This window comes from Melozone crissalis, unplaced genomic scaffold (genome assembly GCF_028551555.1).
Source record: "Melozone crissalis strain CALT ecotype California unplaced genomic scaffold, PUWL_Pcris_2 ptg000005l_1, whole genome shotgun sequence".
Taxonomy (NCBI): Eukaryota; Metazoa; Chordata; class Aves; order Passeriformes; family Passerellidae; genus Melozone; species Melozone crissalis.
In genome coordinates this window covers 5,944,206-5,958,269 of record NW_026535783.1, presented here as the reverse complement: position 1 = coordinate 5,958,269, position 14,064 = coordinate 5,944,206, and positions in this window count along the sequence as shown.

Below are 14,064 nucleotides of genomic sequence, written 5' to 3'. Positions count from 1 at the left end.
GCTGAGATGAAACCAGCTAGTCTGCTAAAAAGGAGTCCAAATTAATGTTTTCTAAGTCCCGCTTTTCATCCGTTCCCCAGCCGAGCACGAGCAATGTCCTTCCTCTCTGTCTCCGATGGTTACCCAGGCATGGGATGCAGTGTGGGGACAGAGCCTGTCACTGCTCCCAGTGCCCTGCCCTGCCCCTCCCTGCCTGCCTTGCCCTTCCCTGTCCTGCTGGAACCTGCTGTGCTGTGCCGTGCTGAGCCGAGCCCGGCCAGCGGTCACGGATTTCAGGAATGACCCTCCCCTGTGCCGGCCATCAGCGTAATGAACATACCACTTTCTTACTTTGACTAATTAGAGAGTCTTTGTCCATGATTTTCAGTTTTGACAATTCAGGGAGCTTTTGTTTTCCGTGACAGAAGTACAGTTGCTGCCAAGGGAAGCACACCCAAAGACCAATAGTGACCCAGCCTTCCCTTTGCTTCCCTTTTCCTTCCCTCACTGCTACACAGCGCTCTCAGACCAGAACCCCAGTGCTGCCTCACCTGAGCATTCAGAGCTGCCTCCACACCATTCCAGGCTAAGTGCAGGTGCTCATGATTCTGAGGTTTTCCTAGCTTCTTGGGGGAAGGTGTTTGCTTCATCTGGACTTCTTGGTGTTTCATCAGAGAAGCCAGGAACAGGCAAATTTCATCTCCACTGTGAGCTCTTCATTCTGCTTGTTCCCATGGAGCTTAAATGCCAACCTGAGCTCATCGTTCCTCTGGTACCCATAGACCATCACAACCCTTCCATGGCCTCCCCAGAGAGGAGCAACTGCACATCTTCAGAGCAGCACTTGCCAGCGCGCAGCCCATCAGGGAGGGAAAGAGCTTCTACCCTTGCTTTCCAAGCAGCTCCTGGTTAATGACCCTTTCAAGTGTTTTCTTGCAGTACTCTATCATGGGTATATCTCAAGTGAGAAGCAGGTAGAAAGTGTCAAGTTGCCTAGGAAGGGGGACCTTGAAAACAGAAAGATTCTCTGCCTCATTTTCCTGTCCTCGCTGCAGATTTGGAGGGTGTTCTGGGCATTTTGTAGAGAGACTCTCTGTAGGGGTACAAGGGCACGGTGAAAGATATTGCCTAACAAGTGGTCAGTGTTAGGTGCACTCTCCTCTTCCTTTGAATGAAGCCAAACTGGGACTCTGATGGGACATTGCAGATGTTTAAGACTGTCTGCCCTGCAAATCAAGCCGTGCCATTGAAATGAGCTCTGTGTGCCCCACAACAGCTGCAGCTGAAGAATATGGCCTCACCCTCAAGGCTGTTTATAGAAGAAACTCACAGTACAAGTTTAGCATGCATGTCTACAGATCTGGGCTCTTCCTGGGTGAATCCATTTTCTGTGGGCTTTTGTGATGAGAAACCAAATGTAGCCAAATCCCAAAGCTGCTGGGAAGATGCACAAAGCTGTGATTCTAGGGTGTTTGTGTGTGTGTGTGTCTCTGTGTGTGTCCATATCAGATTTCAAGTCCATGCTTTAATCTATGTACATGAGAATTCGGATAAATATTTTTAAGAGGAAGAACTCACTCCTTCAATCCCCTGGGAAGTCTGAATACATTTCTGGAATGGAGGTTGCTGTGTGCTTCCTGTGATGTTTGATCCAAGGCAGCAGTAGAGCTCTGCGTCCCAAAGACACATTGTGAAGCCTGACCAATGTGTTTGGATTCTTGCAGCCAGGCCAGACACTTCAGCCCCCAGCACTCCAGCTGCCAGTGCAGGTTCTGCAGCATGGACAGCCACAGCTGGCTGTGGAATACTCCTGGGAAAGAGGAATTGCCACCGCCGGATCTGGACATGGTGCTTGAGACACTGGAGGAGAGGTTTTCTCCCTCTGCTTGGGCAACTTCATTGGGCAGGGGAGAAAGGGGCTGGACTGAGAACTTGTGAATGTTGTTGCATGGCTGAGAAGGCAAAGCTTCTTGAGTTCAGCTGTGAATGGACAAGGAAGGATTTGCTTGGTAAAGCATGACTTGGTAAAGAAGAGGGAATGAAAATGTCATCCATGAGTAAGGATGGAAAGGTGTGAGGCTGTGTTGGCCAAGTTTGGGTGTTCCTTTTCCTGGGAAGAACCTCTGATGCAGGAGCATTTGTGGTGAGGAAGTGGAAGCTTTGTAGGTTCTAAGAGGCTTTGTTTGATGGGAAAGAAGAGAAGAGTGTTTGGAGAAGTGGCACTGAAGGCCAAGTGTCCCGGGCAGGGAGGGGCATGCAGAGGTGCCTCTGTTGCAGCAGCAGATGTGGGCTGTGCCTCTTTTGGGTGGGAAGGCCAAGGCAAAGCAAGGGCTGGGCTGCAGCTGCTGCTGCTGTGTGAGCCCTGCCGTGCGTGTGGGCGCTCCCAGAGCCATGGCTGGGGCTGGGCTGCAGCTGCAGCTTTCTTGTCCTCTCAGTGAGCTGCTGCCTGCAGTCCAGTTTCCATCTGGGAAATCCTCAGCTGGGCAAACTGGCCAGTCTTGCTGTCCATGTTGCAGAGCTCTTTCCCCTTGCTCTTGGGCATCTCTGTGGGAAGAGATGTGTGTTCCCATGCTGTCCCTGCCAAGCTGCAGCCTGGATGAGACTGCTGTGCTCAGGGCTGTGGAGGAAGGAGCACATCCCTTTGCCAGGAGCTGGCAGGACTCCTGCTTAGCAGCCATTCCATGTGTTCAGTGTCACCCCCATGTTCAACACTGTCAACTCTGACAGTTTTTGGACTGTGTTTGAGAAGTCAATTTTTCTGACTGTTGAAGGGCTTTGGGGCCCAGAGTTGTTGTTAGGAAGAAGGGATGAAGTGTGTGAGCCATGGAGTTTTTGGACCAGGTGTTTTGTCTAAGTGGTGGAAGGTTTTCTGCCTGTCTGTTTCTCTTTCAAGGGCAATATTATTGTTGCCCCTGAGTCTTCAGGAGGGGAGCCTGTGGACAGAGCTGCAGCAGAGGGAGCTTTGCCTGGCACCGAGAGCGGCAGGAACAATTCCCAGGAGCCCAAGGAGCTTGGTAAGGACAGAGATCCCACTGGTTTGGAGAGGGGTGAGATGGCTGCTCTGAGCCTGCCTCTGGCAGTGAGGTAGATGAAAAGGGTTGAGTTCCTGTCTGCAGGCTTGGTGCTTCCTGGTGCCTTGGGTTCAAATCCTGCACGGGCACAACCTGCCTGAGCCCTGCCCTCCACGCTTCTCCAGAGGCTCTGACACTGAGTCCTCTGCTGGGGCAAGAGAGCAGGGAATAAACCTGACCTTGTGGCAGTTGTGTCACCAAGCCAGGTGTCCCAGTTTTGTGCTGATGTCCGTGGGGATAAGTTTGCTGCAGGATGTCAGTGCTCTGGAGGCAACCCTGAGTGACTCTTGAAGCAAGAGAGGAAAAGCCCAGCAAAAGGTCAGTGTAGAAATCTGAGCTTTTTGTCTCCAAGCATTAAATCCATGTAGTGGCACTCTGCTGATAGCTGTAGTGAGATACATTAAAAATACAAGCAGCAGAAGCTCTGAGGCCAAGGAAATCATTAGTCACAAAACCAGGAGCTCAACAAAAATCTGAAATCACCCCTTAAAATTAGTGAGAACTAAAGGAAAGAGAGAGCACTTTGGGTCTGCATTCTTGAGCAAAGCTGGTGCTGCTTGCAGTCCTGTTAGGGAGCTCTTTCCTTCACAGCTGTGAGAAACAGAATTCACTGCTTAGAATTATCAAAAGTTTAATAGTAATAGGTTAAAAAAAGACAATAATTGCGGCACTGTGGTGCTCAGGGCTAACACCCAAACAACACCTGGTGCTAAGTGACAGTGTTAGCTTTATGGTGTTACTTTGCTGAGAGGCAAGTATATTCATGTGTTTCATGAATTTTTCCAGCATTCTTGGGAATTTTCTCATGTTTTGGGAACTCCTTGTTTTGACTGCTTCGCACTCAGGTTTACTGCATGACATCCTGTGCATCATGTCAACATTTTTTTTTTCTGCTTGTGTCTCCTTCCTGCTGTTTCACCTCCTCTGATAAGGCTTTAATAGGTTCTCCCTAAATTTCACATGGTATTCTCTAATTGTCCTCTGGTGCTCTGCCTTGTGTCAGGGTTATTTTATCACTTGGACAGGTTGGTCAGTTGACAGCCTTACACTGATTTTAGTTACACACAAGCCTTTTTTCCCGTTATGTTTTGCTAGGGTCTATAACACAATACATTCATCACACAATTGTTTCCATAAGTGATGCATCGATATTATATTCATTACACTACTGCTTCTATGAGCAAAACAGTGCAAACTTAAGCTGATAGATTCTGTTATATTAAAAGCAGCAAAAAGAGTTCTAACTGATGCTATTTCTAAATACTTATAATCACTAACAACGTCCATCAGCTAATACATAAATGCCTAAGCCAATATTACGTGGTCATTTGTCACCCAGCTGTTCATCCCAGAGCTGGTGGTTGTTTTGGAGGAGCTGTGGCTCACTGCAGAGGGCAGGTTGTGGATGGCAGGGAACGGTGCTAGTTCATAACTCAGCTGCCAGCACCTTCAGCTTCAGCCATTTCAGTGAGGACTGAGGTGTCTCTGTCAGCACAGAGAAAGAACCAGGCTGGGCTTCTTTGTGGCAGCTGCGTCTGTCTGTGTTTCAAGCTCTCATGGGGGCCCTTGGCCTTGCGAAAGTATCCCAATACACTGAGGGCTTTCAGTGTATTGGGATACTTCAAAACTTCAGAAGTTATAAACTCTTGGAAGGATTCGGCTCTTTGAAGAGCAGGCTTCAAATTGCCAAGTGAGATTTTGCCTTTCGGCTCATCTTTTACAGACTTTGATAGAAGGGCAGTTAATTCCAAAGGGACAGATAATGCAGAGAGGCCAATATTGACCCAGTGTTCCCTTTGCATCCCAGACTTCCAGCTGATCTGCCTTGTCAGGAGGGCTGCCCTGCATGGGAAGAAGGACCAGAGGGAGAGCCTGTGAGCATCAGACGGGTGGAATCCCTTAGTGTACACATAGATTTATGGATTTCTACAATTCTCTTTCTATATCCATATAGTTGCATTTATAGATTTACAGAGGTGTGTTTATATGTGCATATATATACATCTATATAGTTAAATTGATCTCTATTGTTCTAGATGGGGTAGAATTAGTTACATTTCTAGATTTTGAGATCTACATTTATACATTAATAGAGTTACATTTAGATGCCTACATTTAGGCACCTACATTTAGATGCTTAAATTTAGATGCTTAGATATAGATCTAGAAATATGCTTAGTTATTTAGTTAGAGGTATGGGGAAGTTTAGATGCATAGATTGAGCTGTGTAAGCCCAGGCTGCATTTTTACCTCTTTCCCCCCTCGGCTGCCTTTTTCACCTCTTGCTTTTGCCCCAGTGCCCCCTGTGTCCCCTGTCCCTGTGCTGGGTCCGAGCTGGCGGCCAGGCCGGGCAGAGCAGCACTTCCAGCCCCAGCTGTCCCTGGAGCAGTGGGAGCTGCCGCTGGCCCAGGCCCTGTTCCCTGAGGAGCTGCTGAAGGACGGTGAGACAGAGGGGGCTGAGGGGGCTGAGGGGGCGGTGGCGCCGAAGGGACGCTGACCCTGAGCTGCTGCTGGGGCTGAGGGCTGTGGGGCAGCCGAGGGCCATGGTGGCACTGAGGTGACAGGGAAGTGGCACAGGCTGACAGTCCAAAACTTCCCATGCATTTCTTCATCAATCTGCAAAAATGTTAGGTAAACAATTTGCTATTCCCTTTACTGATGCTTCTAGTATTGCGTGATCCTGTCCTGACCGGTCAACGAGATGGCATTGGTTTAGGCATGGTGTTAGCCCTAGGGGTACTCAGCCCTCGCAGTTATGGCAAATGGATGTAACTCATGTAGAAGAATTTGGTCAGGAAAAATTGGTACATGTTTGCATTGATACCTATGCTTGTATTTTTTGGGCTACTCCCTAAACAGGTGAGACGTCATGTTGAGAAATATTTGTTCAATTTCTTTGCCACATTAGGTATCCCCTTAGCATTAAGAATGACAATAGTCCTGCTTCATGTTCCTTAAGATTCAAAGGTTTCTGTAATTTATGGGGTATTTGACGTGACCCTGGTATTTCTCACAATCCTACTGGACAGGCAATTATTGAGCATGCCCATCAGATGTTCAAGGACATGCTGCAAAAACAAAAAGCGGGAACTGCAGGGTTATCCCCTGAGGAAAAAACAGCTAAAGCCAATTTTGTGCCTAATTAGCTCAGAACAACAGGAGATAGGGAAGATGCACGTAGTCTTGTGCATCATGCCCTCACACATAATCCAAGGGAGGAATTGCCTGACGGCATTCAGGTCATGTTCAAAAGTCCAGCAGCAGGGTTGTGGCAAGGACCAGCTACAGTGAAATGAAGAGGAAGAAGGTCTATGTGCTTACTTACAGATAAAGGCATTCGTTGGATTCCAGCCACGTGGACCTTCACTTCCCTCACAAGTTGTAAATCAGAGAGAAAATGCTTGGTATCTGCATAGTTGTGCATGTAAACCATGGCTTAAGGTTCATTGTATCCAGTGTAACTAAAAAACTTGGGGACAAATTTGTGAAGAACATAATTGCGTAGTGGTCCGAGGAAAAAAGCAAAAAATTAAGCCTATCAACCTAATATGCAATAACTGCTCTTACACACTTAACACTAGTACCCCGAGAATGGCATTAGCTAAATTTTTAAGGCATAACTGAAGAAGATATCAGAGTTTTCTCTAAGATGTATCTTTGATAGAAATATAGAAGCAAAGATTGTTACTGCAATTGCAGTTTAAACTTGCTTTAATTGCTGTAGTAAATCAAATTGTGCTAGAGAGCAAGATACTAGCTACAGAATGTAGAGGAAGAATAGCAATACCACAAACACCTCACTTGAGAGATTTGGAGTGAGAAGAACCTAAAGCAGGTTGGGTAAAGCGCAGGCGTGATGGACCACAAGGGCGACAATGGCACCAGTCTGGCAAATATTAACAATGTTGCTTAGTGGAGTGATTAAAGAAACGCAGGGGGTATACAAGATAAAGCAGCGAGCTAACATGAAGGTTCCATAGGCTAACAGAACAAGGCAGGAATCTTTCTGCCTATCACTAGCTCCACCTTCAGATCCATTTGGCACCTGTTTCATTGGAATTCCTTTAGACTCAATGGAAGAATTGGGAAATTGGGCCAGAGCTCAAATTTATGGCAACTTAAGTAAGGCCTGTTCAAATTGGCGCACTAATCAAAATGGGATGATCACAGAAATTTGGTGTGAAAAACAAAGCATCCCTAGAAATCCGTTAGGAATTCAGGCATTTACAATCGTTCAAGGTTTAAATACTACCAGACAGTGACCACAGGAATTAGATATTTTGGCATCAGTGCCAGGAAATTACTGTTTGTTCTATGAGTACCACAGGGGTAAAGAGCTGATTAGGGAGAAATCAGGAAAACCCGGTGATGATGGCACTTGGATATCTCCTGTTTCTTCCTGGTATTACAATACCACGCCAGACTGTGCCAATTGGACATGGTTGTATCCCTAAAACCAAAATCTGCAAGGATGTCACCTCCTGGAGTTTTTCTCATTTGTGGAGATTAAACTTAGCCTGCGATTCCTGAGAAAGCATGAGAAGGACTGTGCTATTTTGGGAAATTGACACTGTTTGCCCCTAGCATTCAACAGATGCTTGACATCAGGCACAAATTCCAATGTCCAAAACGTAGTGTGCATCTATTAGGCTCAGACTGTAAGGATAATGTAGAATTGTAGAATATGTCGTTGGTTATACTGGCATCACTTTTTACACCAGGAGTAGCTTCATCACAGGCCCTTACACAATTCAAACAATTGTCTTGTTGGACAGACAAACCAATTAACATTACATCTGCAATACTGAATGAGCTTACCACTGATGTAGGTAGCATACGCCACGCTGTATTACAGGATAGGGCTGCAATAGTGTTTTTGTTGCTAGCACAGAGAGATGGGTGTGTAGATTTTGAAGGGATGTGTTGCATGAATATGTCTGAGCACTCTGAATCTATGGACAAGGAAGTGTCATTGCTTAAGGAGAAGATGATAAATCTGACAGTTGTTTAGAATTCTTTGGATGAGTGGCTAAAATCCTGGGAAATAAGAGGCTGGCTCAAGGACTTAGTATGCTTTGGTATTAGGTATTCTTGGCTATGTAATGAATAAATAATCTTACATATTATTGGCTTTGTATTTCATTCTTTTTTCAGTTCTGCTAATCGTGCCTTGCTTACTACGCTGTGTGCAAAAAGAAATTGACCGTGCTTTTAAATCAGTCTGGCTTGTGCAAAAACAAAAGCGGGGAACTGTTGAAGATATTTTGCAGGTGGAGGAGTTTTTGCAAGACAACGGCCTTATTGAGCCGATGCACAATCCAGCCTGCTTGTAATAATGGACAATGAACACGTTCACAAAGAATGAATTATGGACATATTCAGAAATGGGGTCGGTATATCCTTGAAGAAGACGCAAGAAGAAGAGTCATCAGGACTCAGCAAGTTTGTCAGCAAGCTTGGGAAAGTGAGCCATGGGGGGGCCATACAACCCCAGCAAGATGCATGAAAACTTAGATAATCCAATCAGCATTCTATTTTAGAGGTGTGAACAGCTAGGATTAACCAATCATATATTAGCTAGAGAGGCATGGACAGTAGAGATTTATTATAAATAGAGTCTTTTTAGGAATAATAAATTTAGCTTCACTTGATCATATTGGTTATGGTGTGATGCCCATGAACCTCTGCACCCCGCACTTAAGGGCAGGTTGGTGTTGCCCAGGAAATGTACACATCTGGGGAAGTGCCCTTGGAAGAGAGGGGCTTGATTGCCAAGGAAACTGCTTCCCCAGGAGCCCCCAATGAGACAGGTGCAAGTGTCTCCATTTGACTTCCTGTGTTTCCTTCAGTCCTCGCACTTGGCTGAGGGGCAGGGGAAGGATGTGAAGAGCAGCTTTGGCATCTGCCTGGGCCTGCAGAGACCAAGCCAAGCACCTGCGGCAGGGTTTGTTGCCCACCTTTGAGCACAGGTCTGAGCCGGATCCTGTTTGTCCAGCCAAGTGCCCCAAAGCTGTCTTGGGGAGCTGTGAATTCAAAGGCCTTGATGCACACATTCATGTCACCTCCCCTATCTGGTGAGTTTTAACTCTTGGCAAGATGTGTTTGCCCCGTGCTTGCTGGAAGCTGCTCTGCTCCAGAGCCAGCAGTGAGCTGGGCTGTGCTGGCCTGGCACCGTGGAGAGTCCTCCCCTGAGCACTTGGCTGGGCTTGGTGTGTCCCAGGACGTCTTAGACACTTGGGGCAATGGATTTGTTCCAATCAGAGGCATTTGGGGCAGGGTTGGGGTAGCCCCAGAGAACTTGGCAGTGTGTCCAATGGCCCTTGCTGACACGGCACAGCACGGTTACCATGGAACGGAATGGAACAGGGCCCTTTGTGACATGTGGTGAAGTGGCTGCTGGCGGTGACGAAGCAACGCCACAGTGCTCGGTGCACGTGAGAGGAGAGGACGTGGCAGAGCTGTGCTGTGAGGAGCCCCACACAGCCAGCTCTTTTGTCACTGACCCACCAGGTTTTCCAAGCCATTTCTCCTGCGGCTGGCCTTGTGGCCAGACTGCAGGACTTCCTAAATCAGAGCTTTTCCCAGTCATCTGGCTCAAAGTTGTCTAGAGGCCAAAAAGCAGGATGGCAGGCAGAGTGCTCAGGCTCTTCAGGGTACTTCGGGGCAAGAAAAAGAAAGGGCCTGCAGCCTCCCCAGCGCAGCAGCCTGCAGAGCCGGAGAAGTTGCAGCCAGTGCAGGACGGTGAGTGGCAGGGCCGGGCCGCAGGGCTGGTGCCTGCGGCCGCCCTTGCCCCATCCCATCCCTGCCCCTATGGATGTCCCCACAGACAGGATGTAAGAAGGGCTGGGGCTGCCCCTGCTGGCCGTGCTCTGGTCCGTTGGGTAGCCGGGGGCTGTCCCTGCCTGGGCCGTGCAGGGCTAGGCCGTGTTCTCCGGCCTCTCCCGCAGCCCCTCAGCTCTGGCTGCATTTGCTCTTTGCCAGATGCAGGAAAGGATGGGACACTGGAGCGGGACCCCACTCGCGGCTGCTTCCACAGACCAGTGCAGGTACCTGCGGCCGTCCCCACCTGGGCTGGGCCTGCTGGCACTGCTTGGCCCAGCGCCATGCTTGGAGCAGGCCACGGAACGTCCCTCTCTTCCTGCCCTTCCTTCTGTTGCAGATACTGCGGAGGTTCCTGGGCCATGGGCGCAGAAACACCAGCGCCGCAACAACCGAGGGCACGGCTGAGCCGCAGGCAGAGGCTGATGTCACCTCAGCCTCCCTGGAGCGAGCAGCAGACTCTGTCAGGGCAGTGGCTGAGACCAGGCCGGAGGCTGTCACGGCCCTGCAGGGTCTGCACTTGAAAAAGCACGGTGCCAGTGCCCTGTCGGTTGTGTCCAGGCACCTGCTGAGCGAGTGCGGGGACAGGCTGCACCCAGAGCCCAGAGGCCATGTGGAGCTCAGCAAGGAGCCCTCGCTGGTGAGAAGGGGCAGTGGCTGATATCTACTTGGAACATGAGGTGGTAGAACAGGAAGGCCATGTTGCAATGGTGCCTGCTGTATCTGAAGTCAAATAGGCACCTTTGTGGCTGGGGAGCTGCGTGGGCAAAAAGGATGCCGGGCTAGCGGCCTTGAGCAGCTGAAGATGAGGCAGCGTGTGGCCAGGGGGCCAAGAAGGCCAAGGGCATGGTGGCTGTGCCAGCAGCAGTGGGGCAGCAGGAGCAGGGCAGTGAGTGTGGCCCTGTGCTGGGCAGCGCTGCGGCCACAGCTGGAGTGCTGTGTGCACTTGTGGGCCCTGGGGAGCAGAAAGTCACGGAGGGGCTGCAGCGTGTGCACAGAAGGACACGGGAGCTGGGCAAGGGGGTGCAGCACAAAGCCAGGGAGGAGGTGCTGAGGGAGCTTTAGCCTGGAAAATGGGGGGGCTCATGAGGCACCTTCAGGCGGACTTCCATAGATCGCTGCCTTAGATCCATAGATCCAAAGCTCAGCACAAGGGCTGTTTCCCTTCCAAACATCCCCTCACTGCATCCAAGTGCTTTAGACACTGGTGTGGGTAACACTTTCATATTTTGTTGATTTGTTTGTTTGATAGAAAAAGAACCCTTGTGCAATTTCTCCTTCTCCAGGGAGCAAGTGCACTTTTTCTCAATCTTTCCTGCCCTTTTCCAGCTCTGGCAGAAATTCTGTAAGAATTTTAGTTTTCAAGGAGGCAGTTCTGGATAATGCAGTATTTTTGCACAAGAACACATAGTTTGGGGCAGGGATGTTGGTGCAGAATGAGCTGTTCTGGTGCCAGACCAGCCAGTAGGGCTTGCCCGTCATCTTCAAGTTAACGGCTCCCATCTCATTTGGCAACCCAGGGAATCAGTGTGTGTTGTGTTTGGGAATTGAGCAGGAAATCAATGCCCTTGCATTCCAGCTGGCCCTCAGAGATTAGAGGAGGTGGGAAGGGCTGGACTGCATTTCTGATTCCAGCCACTTTAGCACCATCAGTGTGGTCAAGTGCAAGAGAAGAACTTGCCCGAGCAGAGATGCACAAAGAGTGCAGTTCTTAGTGCAGTGCTCTGAGTCTGATTGCATTCCATAAAGACCCACATGCTCCAGATTCTCCAAGAGTGTGGGTTACTGAAGCAACAGGAGAGCAAGTTCAGGATGGCTTCTGACTGGGGCACTGCAACCGAGTGTTGATGTTTGTAGCGACAGAAAGGACAGTATTGATTCAGGGTGACCCCCCACGTGGCGAAAAATGTGCTTTGACTGTGTGATTTAGAATTTTAAACAAATGCTTTATTAAGCTATGTTATATTACACTAGTACTATGTTAAAACTATAGTAAAGTAATACTATACTAAAAAGATACTAAAGAAAAACTAGTGACTGTCTCCACACAGTCCTTTATCTAATTAGCTAATCAATCAAAGCAACTATCCCTAAAATGCAATTAACAAATCACTTTCAGTAAACAATCACTATACACATTCCACATGTACTAAAATTAAAGAACAGCAAATACAGGTAATATTGTTTTCTCCTCTTCTCTAAGTTTCTCACTACCTTTCCTTAAAAAAAACCTAGGAGAGGGAATTATATCTCTCTCCGTTCAAAGAATGTAAATCCCACAGTACAGTAAAGAGAGATTATAAAAGTGAGATCTGTTTATCTATCTATCTATTTGAATCTTCCTGGCTCTGCTCCAAAGCAGTAGAAGATGCAATGCTCACCTAAATGCATCCCTTCAGGAGAGACAAACAGGACATGGTAGAAGCAGAGGGAGGCCCTCACCAGACCCTTGAGAAATGCCACACCTTCCCTGTCAGCTGCCTGAGAGGCTCTTGCAGCTTCAGTCCCAGATGGCCCCTGATTGTAGGGCCAGGGCCACTTTGGAATCTGTGCCTCCCCTTGAACAGAGAATGACCCAGCAGAGCAGCAGCACAGTGCTTTGGGAACGTTTGAACCCAGCAGTCTTTGAGTCTTGGCCCACAAAGGTCCTATGGGAAGCTGAAACCCATCTTCTCTTGCTTTCTGTGCAGGTGCTTCTAGAGAGAGAGCAGGAGCAGAGTGCTTCATCAGAGACACCATGCCAGACTCAGGGAGAGCTCTTCCCAGCTCGAGAGCAGGAAGAGCAGCTCGGGCAGCAGGTGGAAGTGCCACAGGAGAAAGGCCAGGTAAGCCTGACTGGCCAGGGCACAGAGGGAAGGGCAGGAAGAAGGGCATAAACCACAGCTCTTGGGACTGAGGAGGCCAGGAATCCCACAGGCACTGGAAGCAGAGAGCCTTGGAATCTGAAGAGATCAGCCCTGGGACAGGAGGGTTACATTGGGAGCAGATGTGGGTAGGGAAGCAGAAAGAAGTGGCTGAATCAATGTGATTTTGAGGCTAAAAGAGGGAAACGCTGAGTCTGATGGCAGCTCCCAGTCACTTGCTCTGCATTTGTGTGCACAGAACCTCCAGGTAGAACCACAAGCAGAGCTGCCCGAAGCTCAGAGTGACATGGCAGTGAAGAGGGGGAATGAAGACATCCAAGAGGAGAAGAATCTCCCTATGCAGAGGGACAGTCAACAAAAACAGGTGAATGAAAGAATGCCAGCCCCTCCACTCATGAAAGAGAGTCCTTTCCGTTGTTGTTTACAGAACATGGACAAACAGGTGCCGGCACAGCTGCAGGAAACTGAGGCTAGGATCAAGGCAAGGAAGAAGAGGCCAGATGAAAAAATCAAAATCATCAAAGAGAAAATTAATTGCCTCCTTCAGGAGCAAAAGGCTCTAGAAAAGCGAGTGAAATATCAATAGGCACTGCAGTCACCCAAGGGGTGGTTTCTGCCCTCCTTGCCTTTGCAGTGCAGAGCAGCAGGGGGGTGGGGTGTTGCCTCTGAGTGCCATCCTGATGAGGCCTCTGTCAGAGCTGCTCTCAAAGAAACTTCCTGCTCTGCTGAATCTCAGCTGATGCTCTAGACAGTGGCATTACTCCCTTGGCCATTTAGCCAGCAGTCATTCCAATGAACTCCTGCTGGCTTCTTCCAGGTGACCTTGTTTCTTGAGGTGTTTTTGCAGGTGAACATGGTCATTCACATAGATTTGGAATACGAGCTACAAGCTGTCTGTATCCCTTGTGAATCTGCTCCCGTCCTTTACTTTCTTCCCAGTCAATGACTCCTGGCTGAAAGGGACAAGCTGTAGTCTCTGACTGCTTTGTTCTGTTTGACTTCAGGTGGAAGTGTCGCCATCCTACCTGGCAGCCTGCAGCGAGTTCCAGCAAATGACGGGCAACCAAGAGCCGCGAAGCTGGCATGAGGCCCAGGAACTGTACCATCCAGAGATGCTGCAGGATAAGCACGTCCCAAGGAAGGTGCAGAAAAAGAGAATTTCATGGCAGGAGGTAGAACATTAGAATGAGGAGCTGCAAATATATCTGCAGACCTAGGAGGGGGAAAGGAGTCTTTGGGAGGAAGTGGAGCGGTCGTTGCTGCAGTCATCCTTTAGAACAAGAAAGTGGCTATGAACTTGAGTAAAACCAGCCTTTGGTTTTGAGCATTTG